Source organism: Triticum urartu, chromosome 4A (assembly GCF_056163025.1).
Source record: "Triticum urartu cultivar PI428250 chromosome 4A, HENAU_Tu73, whole genome shotgun sequence".
In the NCBI taxonomy this organism is placed as follows: domain Eukaryota; kingdom Viridiplantae; phylum Streptophyta; class Magnoliopsida; order Poales; family Poaceae; genus Triticum; species Triticum urartu.
Genome location: NC_141876.1, coordinates 461,643,876 through 461,661,483, shown reverse-complemented (window position 1 = coordinate 461,661,483; position 17,608 = coordinate 461,643,876).

The window sequence follows — 17,608 nt, the reverse complement described above, 5'->3', positions numbered from 1 at the left end:
TCGGTCCCACCGAAATGCCTAATGGTCACATTATGAACTAAATCGGTCTAACCAAGTTTTATAATTCGGTCCCACCGAGTTTGGTGATTTGTGTGTAATGGTTAGATTTTGTGTGGAGGCTATATATACCCCTCCGCCCACTCTTCATTCGTGGAGAGAGCTATCAGAACATGCCTACACTTCCAACATACATTTTCTGAGAGAAACCACCTACACTTGTGTTGAGGTCAAGATATTCCATTCCAACCACATAAATCTTGATCTCTAGCCTTCCCCAAGTTGCTTTCCACTCAAATCATCTTTCTACCAAATCCAATCCTATGAGAGAGAGTTGAGTGTTGGGGAGACTATCATTTGAAGCACAAGAGCAAGGAGTTCATCATCAACACACCATCTATTACCTTTTGGAGAGTGGTGTCTCCTAGATTGGTTAGGCGTCACTTGGGAGCCTCCGTCAATATTATGGAGTTGAACCAAGGAGTTTGTACAGGCAAGGAGATCGCCTACTTCATGAAGATCTACCCTAGTGAGGCAAGTCCTTCATGGGCGATGGCCATGGTGGGATAGACAAGGTTGCTTCTTCGTGGACCCTTCGTGGGTGGAGCCCTCCGTGGACTCACGCAACCATTACCCTTCGTGGGTTGAAGTCTCCATCAGCGTGGATGTATGATAGCACCACCTATCGGAACCATGCCAAAAATCTTTGTGTCTACATTGCGTTTGCTCCCTCCAAACTCCTCCCTTTACCTTCATATGCAATTGTTTTACATTCCGCTGCTATACTCTTAGAATTGCATGTGTAGGTTGATTACTTGAATTGTGCTAAGTTGCTAAAATCTTCCAAGACTTAAAATTGGGAAAAGGCTAGATTTTTATTTGGTCAAGTAGTCTAATCACCCCCCTCTAGACATACTTCCGATCCTACAGTGTGTACTTTACTAGTGTTCATAGTAACCCCAGGGTATTTGATACCGGTTCAGTCGCTGAGATTAGTAACTCGAAACAGGAGTTGCAAAATGAACAGAGACTAGTTAAGGGCGAGGCAACGATGTGTGTTGGAAGTGACTCCAAGGTTGATAAGATCACCATCACACACTCCCTCTATCTTCGGGATTAGTGTTGGACCTAAATAAATGTTATTTGGTGTTTGCATTGAGCATGAATATGATTGGATCATGTTTATTGCAATACGGTTATTTATTTAAGTTAGAGAATAATTATTGTTCTGTTTACATGAATAAAACCTTCAAATGGTCATACACCCAATGTGAATGGTTTGTTGAATCTCGATCATGGTTATACACATATTCATAATATTGATGCCAAAAGATGCAAAGTTGATAATGATAGTACAACATATTTATGGCACTGCCATTTAGGTCATATTGGTGTAAATCGCATGAAGAAACTCCATGCGGATGGACTTTTGGAATCACTTGATTATGAATCATTTGATGCTTGCGGACCATGCCTCATGGGCAAGATGACTAAGACTCTGTTCTTCGGAACAATGGAGCGAGCCACTGACTTATTGGAAATAATACATACCGATGTATGCAGTCCGATGAGTGTTGAGGCTCGTGGCGGGTATCGTTATTTTCTAACATTCATCGTTGATTTGAGCAAATATAGGTATATCTACTTAATGAAACACAAGTTTGAATCATTTTGAAAAGTTCAAAGAATTTCAGAGTGAAGTGGAGAATCATCATAACAAGAAAATAAAGTTTCTGTGATCTGATCGCAGAGGCAAATATTTGAGTTACGAGTTTTGGCCTTCATTTAAAACAATGTGGAATAGTTTCACAACTCACGCCACCTGGAACACCACAGCGTAATGGTGTGTCTGAACGTCGTAACCGTACTTTATTAGATATGGTGTGATATATAATGTCTCTTATCGATTTACCGCTATCATTTTGGGGGTTATGCATTATAGACAACCGCATTCACGTTAAATAGGGCACCATCTAAATCCGTTGAGACGACACCATATGAATTGTGGTTTGGCAAGAAACCTAAGCTGACATTTCTTAAAGTTTGGGGCTGCGATGCTTATGTCAAAAAGCTTCAACCTGATAAGCTCGAACCCAAATCGGAGAAGTGCGTCTTCATAGGATACCCAAAAGAAATTGTTGGGTACACCTTCTATCCCAGATCCAAAGGCAAGATATTTGTTGCTAAGAATGGATCCTTTCTAGAGAAGGAGTTTCTCTCGAAAGAAGTGAATGGGAGGAAAGTAGAACTTGATGAGGTAATTGTACCTTCTCCCGAATTGGAAAGTAGTTCATCACAGAAATCAGTTCCAGTGATGCCTACACCAATTAGTGAGGAAGTTAGTGATGATGAATTGATGATCATGAAACTTCAGATCAAGTTACTATCGAACCTCATAGGTCAACCAGAGTACGATCTACACCAGAGTGGTACGGTAATCCTGTTCTAGAAGTCATGTTACTAGACCATGATGAACCTACGAACTATGAGGAAGCGATGATGAGCCCAGATTCCGACAAATGGCTTGTGACCATGAAATCTGAGATAGAATCCACGGATGAGAACAAAGTGTGGACTTTGGTGGACTTGCCTGATGGTCAGCAACCCATTGAGAATAAATGGATGTTCAAGAGGAAGACCGGCGCTGATAGTAGTCCTACTATCTACAAAGCTCGACTTGTCGAAAAGGGTTTTTGATAAGTTCAAGGTGTTGACTACGATGAGATTTTCTCACTCGTATCGATGCTTAAAGTCTGTCCGAATCATGTTAGCAATTGCCACATTTTATGAAATCTGACAAATGGATGTCAAAACTGCATTCCTTAATGGATTTATTAAAGAAGAGTTGTATATGATACAACCATAATGTTTTGTCAATCATAGAGGTGCTAACAAAATGTGCAAGCTCCAGGAATCCATCTATGGACTGGTGCAAGCATCTCGGAGTTGGAATATATGCTTTGATGAGTTGATCAAAGCATATAGTTTTATACAGACTTGCGGCGAAGCCTGTATTTACAAGAAAGTGAGTGGGAGCTCTACAGCCTTTCTGATAAGTATATGTGAATGACTTATTTTTGATCAAAAATGATGTAGAATTTTCTGGAAAGCATAAAGGAGTGTTTGAAAGGATTTTTTCAAAGAAAAACCTCGGTGAAGCTGCTTACATATTGGACATCAAGATCTATAGAGATAGATCAAGACGCTTGATAAGATTTTTCAATGAGTACATACCTTGACAAGATTTTGAAGTAGTTCAAAATGGAACAACAGAGAAGGAGTTCTTGCCTGTATTGCAAGGTGTAAAGTTGTGTAAGACTCAAAACACGACCACGATATAAAATAGAAGGAGAATGAAAGTCATTCCCTATGCCTCAGCCATAGGTTCTATAAAGTATGCTATGCTGTGTACCAAACCTATTGTGTACCTTGCCACGAGTTTGGATATTGATCCAGGAATAGATCACTAGACAACGGTCAAAATTATCCTTAGAAGACTAAGAAGATATTTCTCGGTTATGGAGGTGATAAAGAGTTCGTCGTAAAGAGTTACATCGATGCAAGCTTTTACACTGATCCGGATGACTCCGAGTCTCAATATGGATACATATTGAAAGTGGGAACAATTAGCTAGAGTAGCTCCATGCAGAGCATTGTAGACATAGAAAATTTGCAAAATACATACGACTCTGAATGTGACAGACCCATTGACTAAGCTTCTCTCATAGCGATGTGAAATAGATTATTGACTCTAGTAAAACCTTTTGGGTATTAGTCACATGAAGATGTGAACTAATCACATAAAGATGTGAACTATTGGTGTTAAATCACATGACGATGTGAACTAGATTATTGACTCTAGTGCAAGTGGGAGACTCAAGGAAATATGCCCTGGAGGCAATAATAAAGTTGTTACTTATGTTTCCTTATATCATGATAAATGTTTATTATTCATGCTAGAATTGTATTAATCGGAAACTTGATACATGTGTGGATACATAGACAAAACAAAGTGTCCCTAGTATGCCTCTACTTGACTAGCTCGTTAATCAAAGATGGTTAAGTTTCCTGACCATAGACATGTGTTGTCATTTGATGAACATGATCACATCATTAGGAGAATGATGTGATGAACAAGACCCATCTGTTAGCTTAGCATAATGATTGTTAAGTTTTATAGCTATTGCCTTCTTCATGACTTATACATATTCATCTGACTATGAGATTATGCAACTCCCGAATACCGAAGGAACACCTTGTGTGCTATCAAACATCACAACGAAACTTGGTGATTATAAAAATGCTCTACAGATGTCTCCGATGGTGTTTGTTGAGTTGGCATAGATCAAGATTAGGATTTGTCACTCTGTGTATCTGATGACCCACAAGTATAGGGGATCTATCGTAGTCCTTTCAATAAGTAAGAGTGTCGAACCCAACGAGGAGCAGAAGGAAATGATAAGCAGTTTTCAGTAAGGTATTCTCTACAAGCACTGAAATTATCAGTAACAGATAGTTTTCTCATAAGGTAATTTGTAACGGGTAACAAGTAATAAAAGTAAACAAGGTGCAGCAAGGTGGCCCAATCCTTTTTGTAGCAAAGGACAAGTCTGGACAAACTCTTATATAAAGGAAAACACTCCCGAGGACACATGGGAATTATTGTCAAGTTAGTTTTCATCACACTCATATGATTCGCGTTCGGTACTTTGATAATTTGATATGTGTTGGGGAACGTAGTAATTTCAAAAAAATTCCTACGCACACGCAAGATCATGGTGATGTATAGCAACGAGAGGGGAGAGTGTTGTCTATGTACCCTCGTAGACCGAAAGCGGAAGCGTTAGCACAACGCGGTTGATGTAGTTGTACGTCTTCACGATCCGACCGATCAAGTACCGAACGCACGGCACCTCCGAGTTCTGCACACGTTCAACTCAATGATGTCCCTCGAACTCCGATCCAGCCGAGTGTTGAGGGAGAGTTTCGTCAGCACGACGGCGTGGTGACGATGATGATGTTCTACCGACGCAGGGCTTCGCCTAAGCACCGCTACGATATGATCGAGGTGGATTATGGTGGAGAGGGGCACCGCACACGGCTAAGAGATCAAGAGATCAATTGTTGTGTCTATGGGGTGCCCCCCGGCCACGTATATAAAGGATTGGAGGAGGGGAGGGGTCGACCCTCTCTATGGCGCGCCTTAGGGAGTCCTACTCCAACCGGGAGTAGGATTCCCCCTTTCCTAGTAGAACTAGGATCCCTTCCAAGTAGTAGGAGTAGGAGAGAAGGAAAGGGAAGGGAAAAGGAGAAGGAAGGAAGGGGGCGCCCCCCCTCCCTAGTCCAATTCGGACCAGCCCATGGGGAGGGGTGCGGCCACCCTTTGAGGCTTTCTCTCCTTTCCCGTATGGCCCATTAAGGCCCAATACGAATTCCCGTAACTCCCCGGAACTTCCGAAAATACCCGAATCACTCAGAACCTTTTCGATGTCCAAATATAGTCGTCCAATATATAGATCTTTACGTCTCAACCATTTCGAGACTCCTCTTCATGTCCCCGATCTCATCCGGGACTCCAAACTCCTTCGGTACATCAAAACACATAAACTCATAATATAACCGTCATCGAACTTTAAGCGTGCGGACCCTACGGGTTCGAGAACTATGTAGACATGACCGAGACACGTCTCCGGTCAATAACCAATAGCAGAACCTGGATGCTCATATTGGCTCCTACATATTCTACGAAGATCTTTATCGGTCAAACCGCATAACAACATATGTTGTTCCCTTTGTCATCGGTATGTTACTTGCCCGAGATTCGATCGTCGGTATCTCAATACCTAGTTCAATCTCGTTACTGGCAAGTCTCTTTACTTGTTCCGTAATACATCATCCCGCAACTAACTCATTAGTTGCAATGCTTGCAAGGCTTATAGTGATGTGCATTACCGAGTGGGCCTAGAGATACCTCTCCGACAATCGGAGTGACAAGTCCTAATCTCGAAATACGTCAACCCAACAAGTACCTTTGGAGACACCTGTAGAGCACCTTTATAATCACCCAGTTACGTTGTGACGTTTGGTAGCACACAAAGTGTTCCTCTGGTAAACGGGAGTTGCATAATCTCATAGTCATAGGAACATGTATAAGTCATGAAGAAAGCAATAGCAACAAACTAAACGATCAAGTGCTATGCTAATGGAATGGGTCAAGTCAATCACATCATTCTCCTAATGATGTGATCCTGTTAATCAAATGACAACTCATGTCTATGGTTAGGAAACATAACCATCTTTGATCAATGAGCTAGTCAAGTAGAGGCATACTAGTGACACTCTGTTTGTCTATGTATTCACACATGTATTATGTTTTCGGTTAATACAATTCTAGCATGAATAATAAACATTTATCATGATATAAGGAAATAAATAATAACTTTATTATTGCCTCTAGGGCATATTTCCTTCAATATGTGGGTGGACCGGTGCTTGGGTACTGCCCTTACTTGGACAAGCATCCCACTTATGATTAACCCCTCTTGCAAGCATCCGCAACTACAAAAGAAGTATTAAGGTAAACCTAACCATAGCATGAAACATATCGATCCAAATCAGCCCCTTACGAAGCAACGCATAAACTAGGGTGTACGCTTCTGTCACTCTAGCAACCCATCATCTACTTATTACTTCCCAATGCCTTCCCCTAGGCCCAAACAATGGTGAAGTGTCATGTAGTCGACGTTCACATGACACCACTAGAAGAGAGACAACATACATGTCATCAAAATATCGAATGAATACCAAATTCACATGACTACTTATAGCAAGACTTCTCCCATGTCCTCAGGAACAAACGTAACTACTCACAAATCATATTCATGTTCATAATCAGAGGGGTATTAATATGCATAAAGGATCTGAACATATGATCTTCCACCAAATAAACCAACTAGCATCAACTACAGAGAGTAATCTGAAGGAAATATGCCCTAGAGGCAATAATAAAGTTATTATTTATTTCCTTATATCATGATAAAATTTTATTATTCATGCTAGAATTGTATTAACCGGAAACATAATACTTGTGTGAATACATAGACAAATAGAGTGTCACTAGTATGCCTCTACTTGACTAGATCGTTGATCAAAGATGGTTATGTTTCCTAACCATAGACATGAGTTGTCATTTGATTAACGGGATCACATCATTAGGACAATGATGTGATTGACTTGACCCATTCTGTTAGCTTAGCACTTGATCGTTTAGTATGTTGCTATTGCTTTCTTCATGACTTATACATGTTCCTATGACTATGAGATTATGCAACTCCAGTTTACCAGAAGAACACTTTGTGTGCTACCAAATGTCCCAACGTAACTGGGCGATTATAAAGGTGCTCTACAGGTGTCTCCAAAGGTACATGTTGGGTTGGCGTATTTCGAGATTAGGATTTGTCACTCCGATTGTCGGAGAGGTAACTCTGGGCCCTCTCGGTAATGCACATCACTTAAGCCTTGCAAGCATTGCAGCTAATGAGTTAGTTGCGGGATGATGTATTACAGAACAAGTAAAGAGACTTGCCGGTAATGAGATTGAACTAGGTATTAAGATACCGACGATCGAATCTCGGGCAAGTAACATACCGATGACAAAGGGAACAACGTATGTTGTTATGCGGTCTGACCGATAAAGATCTTCGTAGAATATGTAGGAGCCAATATGAGCATCCAGGTTCCGCTATTGGTTATTGACCGGAGACGTGTCTCGGTCATGTCTACATTGTTCTCGAACCCGTAGGGTCCGCACGCTTAACGTTATGATGACAGTTTCATTATGAGTTTATATGTTTTGATGTACCGAAGGTTGTTCGGAGTCCCGGATGTGATCATGGACATGACGAGGAGTCTCGAAATGGTCGAGACATGAAGATTGATATATTGGAAGCCTACGTTTGGACATCGGAAGTGTTCCGGGTGAAATCGGCATTTTACTGGAGTACCGGGAGGTTACCGGAACCCCCCGGTAACCTAATGGGCCTTAATGGGCCTAGTGGAGGAAGTAGAGAGGAGGCCAAGGGGCAGCCTTGCGCCCCTTCCCCCCCCCCCTCCCCAAGTCCGAACTGGACAAGGAGGGGGGACGGCGCCCCCCCTTTCCTTTCTCCTCTCTCTCTCCTTCCCCCCAAGTCACATGGAAAAGGGGGGAGTCCTACTCCCGGTGGGAGTAGGACTCCTCCTGGCGCGCCCCTTGCCTGGCCGCACCTCCTCCCCCTTGCGCCTTTATATACGGGGGCAGGGGGGCACCCCATAGACACAACAATTGATCATTGATCTCTTAGCCGTGTGCGGTGCCCCCCTCCACCATAATCCTCGATAATATTGTAGCGGTGCTTAGGCGAAGCCCTGCGACAGTAGAACATCAAGATCGTCACCATGCCATCGTGCCGACGGAACTCTTCCCCGACATTCTGCTGGATCGGAGTCCGGGGATCGTCATCGAGCTGAACGTGTGCTAGAACTCGGAGGTGCCGTAGTTTCGGTGCTTGATTGGTCGAGCCGTGAAGTCGTACGACTACATCAACCGCGTTGTGCTAACGCTTCCGCTTTCGGTCTACGAGGGTACGTGGACAACACTCTCCCCTCTTGTTGCTATGCATCACCATGATCTTGCGTGTGCGTAAGATTTTTTTTGAAATTACTACGTTCCCCAACAGTGGCATCCGAGCCAGGTTTTATGCGTTGATGTTATATGCACGAGTAGAACACAAGTGAGTTGTGGGCGATATAAGTCATACTGCTTACCAGCATGTCATACTTTGGTTCGGCGGTATTGTTGGATGAAGCGGCCCGGACCGACATTACGCGTACGCTTACGCGAGACTGGTTCTACCGACGTGCTTTGCACACAGGTGGCTGGCGGGTGTCAGTTTCTCCAACTTTAGTTGAACCGAGTGTGGCTACGCCCGGTCCTTGCGAAGATTAAAACAGCACCAACTTGACAAACTATCGTTGTGGTTATGATGCGTAGGTAAGAACGGTTCTTGCTAAGCCCGTAGCAGCCACGTAAAACTTGCAACAACAAAGTAGAGGACGTCTAACTTGTTTTTGTAGGGCATGTTGTGATGTGATATGGTCAAGACATGATGCTAAATTTTATTGTATGAGATGATCATGTTTTGTAACCAAGTTATCGGCAACTGGCAGGAGTCATATGGTTGTCGCTTTATTGTATGCAATGCAATCGCCCTGTAATGCTTTACTTTATCACTAAGCGGTAGCGATAGTCGTAGAAGCATAAGATTGGCGAGACGACAACGATGCTACGATGGAGATCAAGGTGTCACGCCGGTGATGATGGTGATCATAACGGTGCTTCGGAGATGGAGATCACAAGCACAAGATGATGATGGCCATATCATATCACTTATATTGATTGCATGTGATGTTTATCTTTTATGCATCTTATCTTGCTTTGATTGACGGTAGCATTATAAGATGATCTCTCATTAAATTTCAAGATAAAAGTGTTCTCCCTGAGGATGCACCGTTGCCAAAGTTCGTCGTGCCCAGACACCACGTGATGATCGGGTGTGATAAGCTCTACGTCCACCTACAACGGGTGCAAGCCAGTTTTGCACACGCAGAATACTCAGGTTAAACTTGACGAGCCTAGCATATTCAGATATGGCCTCGGAACACTGAGACCGAAAGGTCGAGCGTGAATCATATAGTAGATATGATCAACATAGTGATGTTCACCATTCAAAACTACTCCATTTCATGTGATGATCGGTTATGGTTTAGTTGATTTGGATCACGTGATCACTTAGAGGATTAGAGGGATGTCTTTCTAGGTGGAAGTTCTTTAGTAATATGATTAATTGAACTTAAATTTATCATGAACTTAGTACCTGATAGTATCTTACTTGTTTATGTTTGATTGTAGATAGATGGCCCGTGCTGTTGTTCCGTTGAATTCTAATGCGTTCCTTGAGAAAGCAAAGTTGAAAGATGATGGTAGCAATTACATGGACTGGGTCCGTAACTTGAGGATTATCCTCATTGCTGCACAGAAGAATTACGTACTATAAGCACCGCTGGGTGCCAGGCCTGCTGCTAGAGCAACACCAGATGTTATGAACGTCTGGCAGAGCAAAGCTGATGACTACTCAATAGTTCAGTGTGCCATGCTTTACGGCTTAGAACCGGGTCTTCAACGACGTTTTGAACGTCATGGAGCATATGAGATGTTCCAGGAGTTGAAGTTAATATTTCAAGCAAATGCCCGGATTGAGAGATATGAAGTCTCCAATAAGTTTTATAGCTGCAAGATGGAGGAGAACAGTTCTGTCAGTGAGCATATACTCAAAATGTCTGGGTATAATAATCACTTGATTCAACTGGGAGTTAATCTTCCGGATGATAGCGTCATTGACAGAATTCTCCAATCACTGCCACCAAGCTACAAGAGCTTCGTGATGAACTATAATATGCAAGGGATGAACAAGAAAATTCCTGAGCTCTTCGCAATGCTAAAGGCTACGGAGGTAGAAATCAAGAAGGAGCATCAAGTGTTGATGGTCAACAAGACCACTAGTTTCAAGAAAAAGGGCAAAGGGAAGAACAAGGGGAACTTCAAGAAGAACAGCAAGCAAGTTGCTGCTCAGGAGAAGAAAGCCAAATCTGGACCTAAGCCTGAAACTGAGTGCTTCTACTGCAAGGATGGCAAGGTAAACAAAGGTATATGTGATATACATGTTATTGATGTGTACCTTACTAGAGCTCGCAGTAGCACTTGGGTATTTGATACTGGTTCCGTTGCTAACATTTGCAACTCGAAACAGGGACTACGGATTAAGTGAACACTGGCGAAGTACAAGGTGACGATGCGTGTAGGAAATGGTTCCAAAGTCGATGTGATCGCGGTCAGCACGCTACCTCTAAATCTACCTTCGAGATTAGTATTAGACCTAAATAATTGTTATTTGGTGCCAGCGTTGAGCATGAACATTATATCTGGATCTTGTTTGATGCGAGACGGTTATTCATTTAAATCAGAGAATAATGGTTGTTCTATTTATATGAGTAATACCTTTTATGGTCATGCACCCTTGAAGAGTGGTCTATTTTTGATGAATCTCAATAGTATTGATACACATATTCATAATGTTGAAACCAAAAGATGCAGAGTTGATAATGATAGTGCAACTTATTTGTGGCACTGTCGTTTAGGTCATATCGGTATAAAGCGCATGAAGAAACTCCATACTGATGGACTTTTGGAACCACTTGATTATGAATCACTTGGTAGTTGCGAACCATGCCTCATGGGCAAGATGACTAAAACGCCGTTCTCCGGTACTATGGAGAGAGCAACAGATTTGTTGGAAATCATACATACGGATGTATGTGGTCCGATGAATGTTGAGGCTCGTGGCGGATATCAATATTTTCTCACCTTCACAGATGATTTAAGCAGATATGGGTATATCTACTTAATGAAGCATAAGTTTGAAACATTTGAAAGGTTCAAAGAATTTCAGAGTGAAGTTTAAAATCATTGTAACAAGAAAATAAAGTTTCTATGATCTGATCGTGGAGGAGAACATTTGAGTTACGAGTTTGGTCTACATTTGAAACTATGCGGAATAGTTTCGCAACTCACGCCACGCGAAACACCACAGCGTAATGGTGTGTCCGAACGTCGTAATCGTACTATACTAGATATGGTGTGATCTATGATGTCTCTTACAGATTTACCGCTATCGTTTTGGGGTTATGCTTTAGAGACGGCCGCATTCACGTTAAATAGGGCACCATCAAAATCCGTTGAGACGACGCCTTATGAACTGTGGTTTGGCAAGAAACCAAAGTTGTCGTTTCTGAAAGTTTGGGGCTGCGATGCTTATGTGAAAAAGCTTCAACCTGATAAGCTCGAACCCAAATCGGAGAAATGTGTCTTCATAGGATACCCAAAGGAGACTGTTGGGTACACCTTCTATCACAAATCCGAAGGCAAGACATTCGTTGCTAAGAATGGATCCTTTCTAGAGAAGGAGTTTCTCTCGAAAGAAGTGAGTGGGAGGAAAGTAGAACTTGATGAGGTAACTGTACGTGCTCCCTTATTGGAAAGTAGTACATCACAAAAACCAGATTCTGTGACACCTACACCAATTAGTGAGGAAGCTAATGATAATGATCATAAAACTTCAGATCAAGTTACTATCGAACCTCGTAGATCAACCAGAGTAAGATCCGCACCAGAGTGGTACGGTAATCCTATTCTGGAAGTCATGCTACTAGATCATGATGAACCTAAGAACTATGAAGAAGCGATGGTGAGCCTAGATTCCGCAAAATGGCTAGAAGCCATGAAATCTGAGATGAGATCCATGTATGAGAACAAAGTGTGGACTTTGGTTGACTTGCCCGTTGATAGGCAAGCAATTGAGAATAAATGGATCTTCAAGAAGAAGAAGACTGACGCTGACGGTAATATTACTGTCTACAAAGCTCGACTTGTTGCGAAAGGTTTTTGACAAGTTCAATGGATTGACTACGATGAGACCTTCTCACCCGTAGCGATGCTTAAGTCTGTCCGAATCATGTTAGCAATTGCTGCATTTTATGATTATGAAATTTGGCAGATGGATGTCAAAACTGCATTCCTGAATGGATTTCTGGAAGAAGAGTTGTATATGATACAACCGGAAGGTTTTGTCGATCCAAAGGGAGCTAACAAAGTGTGCAAGCTCCAGCGATCCATTTATGGACTGGTGCAAGCCTCTCGGAGTTGGAATAAACGCTTTGATAGTGTGATCAAAGCATTTGGTTTTGTACAGACTTTTGGAGAAGCCTGTATTTACAAGAAAGTGAGTGGGAGCTCTGTAGCATTTCTGATATTATATGTGGATGACATATTGCTGATTGGAAATGATATAGAGTTTCTGGATAGCATAAAGGGATACTTGAATAAGAGTTTTTCAATGAAAGACCTCGGTGAAGCTGCTTACATATTGGGCATTAAGATCTATAGAGATAGATCAAGACGCTTAATTGGACTTTCACAAAGCACATACCTTGACAAAGTGTTGAAGAAGTTCAAAATGGATCAAGCAAAGAAAGGGTTCTTGCCTGTGTTACAAGGTGCGAAGTTGAGTAAGACTCAATGTCCGACCACCGCAGAACATAGAGAGAAAATGAAAGATGTTCCCTATGCTTCAGCCATAGGCTCTATCATGTATGCAATGCTGTGTACCAGACCTGATGTGTGCCTTGCTATAAGTCTAGGAGGGAGGTACCAAAGTAATCCAGGAGTGGATCACTGGACAGCGGTCAAGAACATCCTGAAGTACCTAAAAAGGACTAAGGATATGTTTCTCGTATATGGAGGTGACAAAGAGCTCATCGTAAATGGTTACGTTGATGCAAGCTTTGACACTGATCTGGACGATTCTAAATCGCAAACCGGATACGTGTTTACATTAAACGGTGGAGCTGTCAGTTGGTGCAGTTCTAAACAAAGCGTTGTGGCGGGATCTACATGTGAACCGGAGTACATAGCTGCTTCGGAAGCAGCAAATGAAGGAGTCTGGATGAAGGAGTTCATATCCGATCTAGGTGCCATACCTAGTGCATCGGGTCCAATGAAAATCTTTTGTGACAATACTGGTGCAATTGCCTTGGCAAACGAATCCAGATTTCACAAGAGAACCAAGCACATCAAGAGACGCTTCAATTCCATTCGGGGTTTAGTCCAAGTGGGAGCCATAGAAATTTGCAAGATACATACAGATCTGAATGTTGCAGACCCGCTGACTAAGCCTCTTCCACGAGCAAAACATGATCAACACCAAGGCTCCATGGGTGTTAGAATCATTATTGTGTAATCTAGATTATTGACTCTAGTGCAAGTGGGAGACTGAAGGAAATATGCCCTAGAGGCAATAATAAAGTTATTATTTATTTCCTTATATCATGATAAATGTTTATTATTCATGCTAGAATTGTATTAACCGGAAACTTAATACTTGTGTGAATACATAGACAAACAGAGTGTCACTAGTATGCCTCTACTTGACTAGCTCATTGATCAAAGATGGTTATGTTTCCTAGCCATATACATGAGTTTTCATTTGATTAACGGGATCACATCATTAGGAGAATGATGTGATTGACTTGACCCATTCCGTTAGCTTAGCACTTGATAGTTTAGTATGTTGCTATTGCTTTCTTCATGACTTATACATGTTCCTATGACTATGAGATTATGAAACTCCTGTTTACCAGAAGAACACTTTGTGTGCTACCAAACGTCACAACGTAACTGGGTGATTATAAAGGTGCTCTACAGGTGTCTCCAAAGGTACATGTTGGGTTGGCGTATTTCGAGATTAGGATTTGTCACTCCGATTGTCGGAGAGGTATCTCTGGGCCCTCTTGGTAATGCACATCACTTAAGCCTTGCAAGCATTGCAACTAATGAGTTAGTTGCGGGATGATGTATTATAGAACGAGTAAAGAGACTTGCCGGTAACGAGATTGAACTAGGTATTAAGATACCGACGATCAAATCTCGAGCAAGTAACATACCGATGACAAAGGGAACAACGTATGTTGTTATGCGGTCTGACCGAGAAAGATCTTCGTAGAATATGTAGGAGCCAATATGAGCATCCAGGTTCCGCTATTGGTTATTGACCGGAGACGTGTCTCGGTCATGTCTACATTGTTCTCAAACTCGTAGGGTCCGCACGCTTAACGTTACGATGACAGTTTCATTATGAGTTTATATGTTTTGATGTACCGAAGGTTGTTCGGAGTCCCGGATGTGATCATGGACATGACGAGGAGTCTCGAAATGGTCGAGACATGAAGATTGATATATTGGAAGCCTATGTTTGGACATCGGAAGTGTTTCGGGTGAAATCGGCATTTTACTGGAGTACCGGGAGGTTACCGGAACCCCCCGGTAACCTAATGGGCTTTAATGGGCCTAGTGGAGGAAGTAGAGAGGAGGCCAAGGGGCAGCCACGCGCCCCTCCCCCCAAGTTCGAATTGGACAAGGAGGGGGGAGGCGCCCCCCTTTCCTGTCTCCTCTCTCTTTCCTTCCCCCCAAGTCCTAGTCCAACATGGAGAAGGGGGGGAGTCCTACTCCCGGTGGGAGTAGGACTCCTCCTGGCACGCCCCTTGCCTGGCCGCACCTCCTCCCCCTTGCTCCTTTATATATGGGGGCAGGGGGCACCCCATAGACACAATATTTGATCATTGATCTCTTAGCCGTGTGCGGTGCCCCCCTCCACCATAATCCTCGATAATATTGTAGCAGTGCTTAGGCGAAGCCCTGCGACGGTAGAACATCAAGATCATCACAACGCCGTCGTGCTGACGGAACTCTTCCCCGACATTCTGCTGGATCGGAGTCCGGGGATCATTATCGAGCTGAACGTGTGCTAGAACTCGAAGGTGCCGTAGTTTCGGTGCTTGATCGGTCGGGCCGTGAAGACGTACGACTACATCAACCGCATTGTGCTAACACTTCCACTTTCGGTCTATGAGGGCACGTGGACAACACTCTCCCCTCTTGTTGCTATGCATCACCATGATCTTGCGTGTGCGTAGGAATTTTTTTGAAATTACTACGTTCCCCAACATAATCAACACTACTGGCAACCCATAGGTACCAATCTGAGGTTTTGAGACAAAGATTGGATACAAGAGATGAACTAGGGTTTGAGATGAGATGGTGCTTGTGAAGATGTTGATGGAGATTCACCCCGTCCCGATGAGAGGATCAATGGTGATGATTTCCCCCTCCCGGAGGGATGCTTCCCCGGCAGAACAGCTCCGCCGGAGCCCTAGATTGGTTCCGCCAAGGTTCCGCCTCGTGGCGGCGGTGTTTCGTCCCGAAAGCTTGCTTCTGCTTTTTTCCAGGGCGAAAGACTTCATATAGCCAAAGATGGGCACCGGAGACCTGCCAGGGGGCCCACGAGACAGGGGGCGCGCACCCACCCTCGTGGATGGTGGGTGGCCCCCCTCCGGTGCTTTCTTATCCCAATATTTTTTATACATTCCAAACTTGACTTCCGTGGAGTTTCAAGACTTTTGGAGTTGTGCAGAATAGGTCTCTAATATTTGCTCCTTTTCCAGCCGAGAATTCCAGCTGCCGGCATTCTCCCTCTTCGTGTAAACCTTGTAAAGTAAGAGAGAATAGACATAAGTATTGTGACATAATGTGTAATAACATCCCATAGTTCAATAAATATCGATATAAAAGCATGATGCAAAATGGACGTATTAGTATCGCAGAGGTATCTTTGGGCCCTCTCGGTAATGCACATCACTATAAGACTTGCAAGCAATGTGACTAAAGAGTTAGTTAGGGATGATGCATTTCGAAACGAGTAAAGAGACTTGCCGGTAACGAGATTGAACTAGGTATGATGATACCGACGATCGAATCTCGGGCAAGTAACATACCGATGACAAATGGAATAACGTATGTTGTTATGCGGTTTGACCGATAAAGATCTTTGTAGAATATGTAGGAGCCAATATGAGCATCCAGGTTCTGCTATTGGTTATTGACCAGAGATGTGTCTCGGTTATGTATACATAGTTCTCGAACCCGTAGGGTCTGCACGCTTAACGTTCGATGACGATTTGTATTATGAGTTATGTGATTTGATGACCGAAGTTTGTCCGGAGTCCCGGATGAGATCACGGACATGACGAGGAGTCTCGAAATGGTTGAGAGGTAAAGATTCATATATGGGAAGCTTATATTCAGACATCGGAATGGTTCCAAGTGATTCGGATATTTTACCGAAGTACCGAGAGGTTACCGGAACCCCCAGGGGAAGTATTGGGCCTATTGGGCCATATTGGAGGAGAGGAGAAAGGCCATGTGAGGAGCCCCCCCCCCACCTTTCCCAAACCAAATTGGACTAGGGGAGGGGCGGACCCCCTCTTTTCTTCTCCCTCTCTCTCCCTTCCCCTTTCCCTCTCCGATGGAAGGAAGGAGGGGGGGCGAATCCTACTTGGACTAGGAGTCCAAGTAGGACTCCGCCCATGGCGCGCCCACCTTGGTCGGCCACCTCCTCCTCCCCCCTTTATATACGGAGGCGGGGGGGCACCCCAAAGAGACAACACACAATCTCTTAGCCGTATGCGGTGCCCCCTCCACAGTTCAACACCTCGGTCATATCGCCGTAGTGCTTAGGTGAAGCCCTGCCCGGTAACTTCATCATCACCGTTGCCACGCCGTCGTGCTGACAGAACTCTCCCCCGTCCTTAACTGGATCAAGAGCTCGAGGGATATCATCGTGTTGAACGTGTGCTGAACACGGAGGTTCCGTACGTTCGGTGCTTGGATCGGTTGGATCGCGAAGACGTTCGACTACATCAACCGCGTTACTAAATGCTTCCGCTATCAGTCTACGAGGGTACGTGGACACACTCTCCCCTCTCGTTGCTATGCATCTCCTAGTTAGATCTTGCGTGATCATATGATTTTTTTGAATTACTACGTTCCCCAACACTAAATTCGTCATATCTTCATGTATATCCATTTTTGAGTCTAGACTCATCTGCACTTGGTGAAGATAAAATT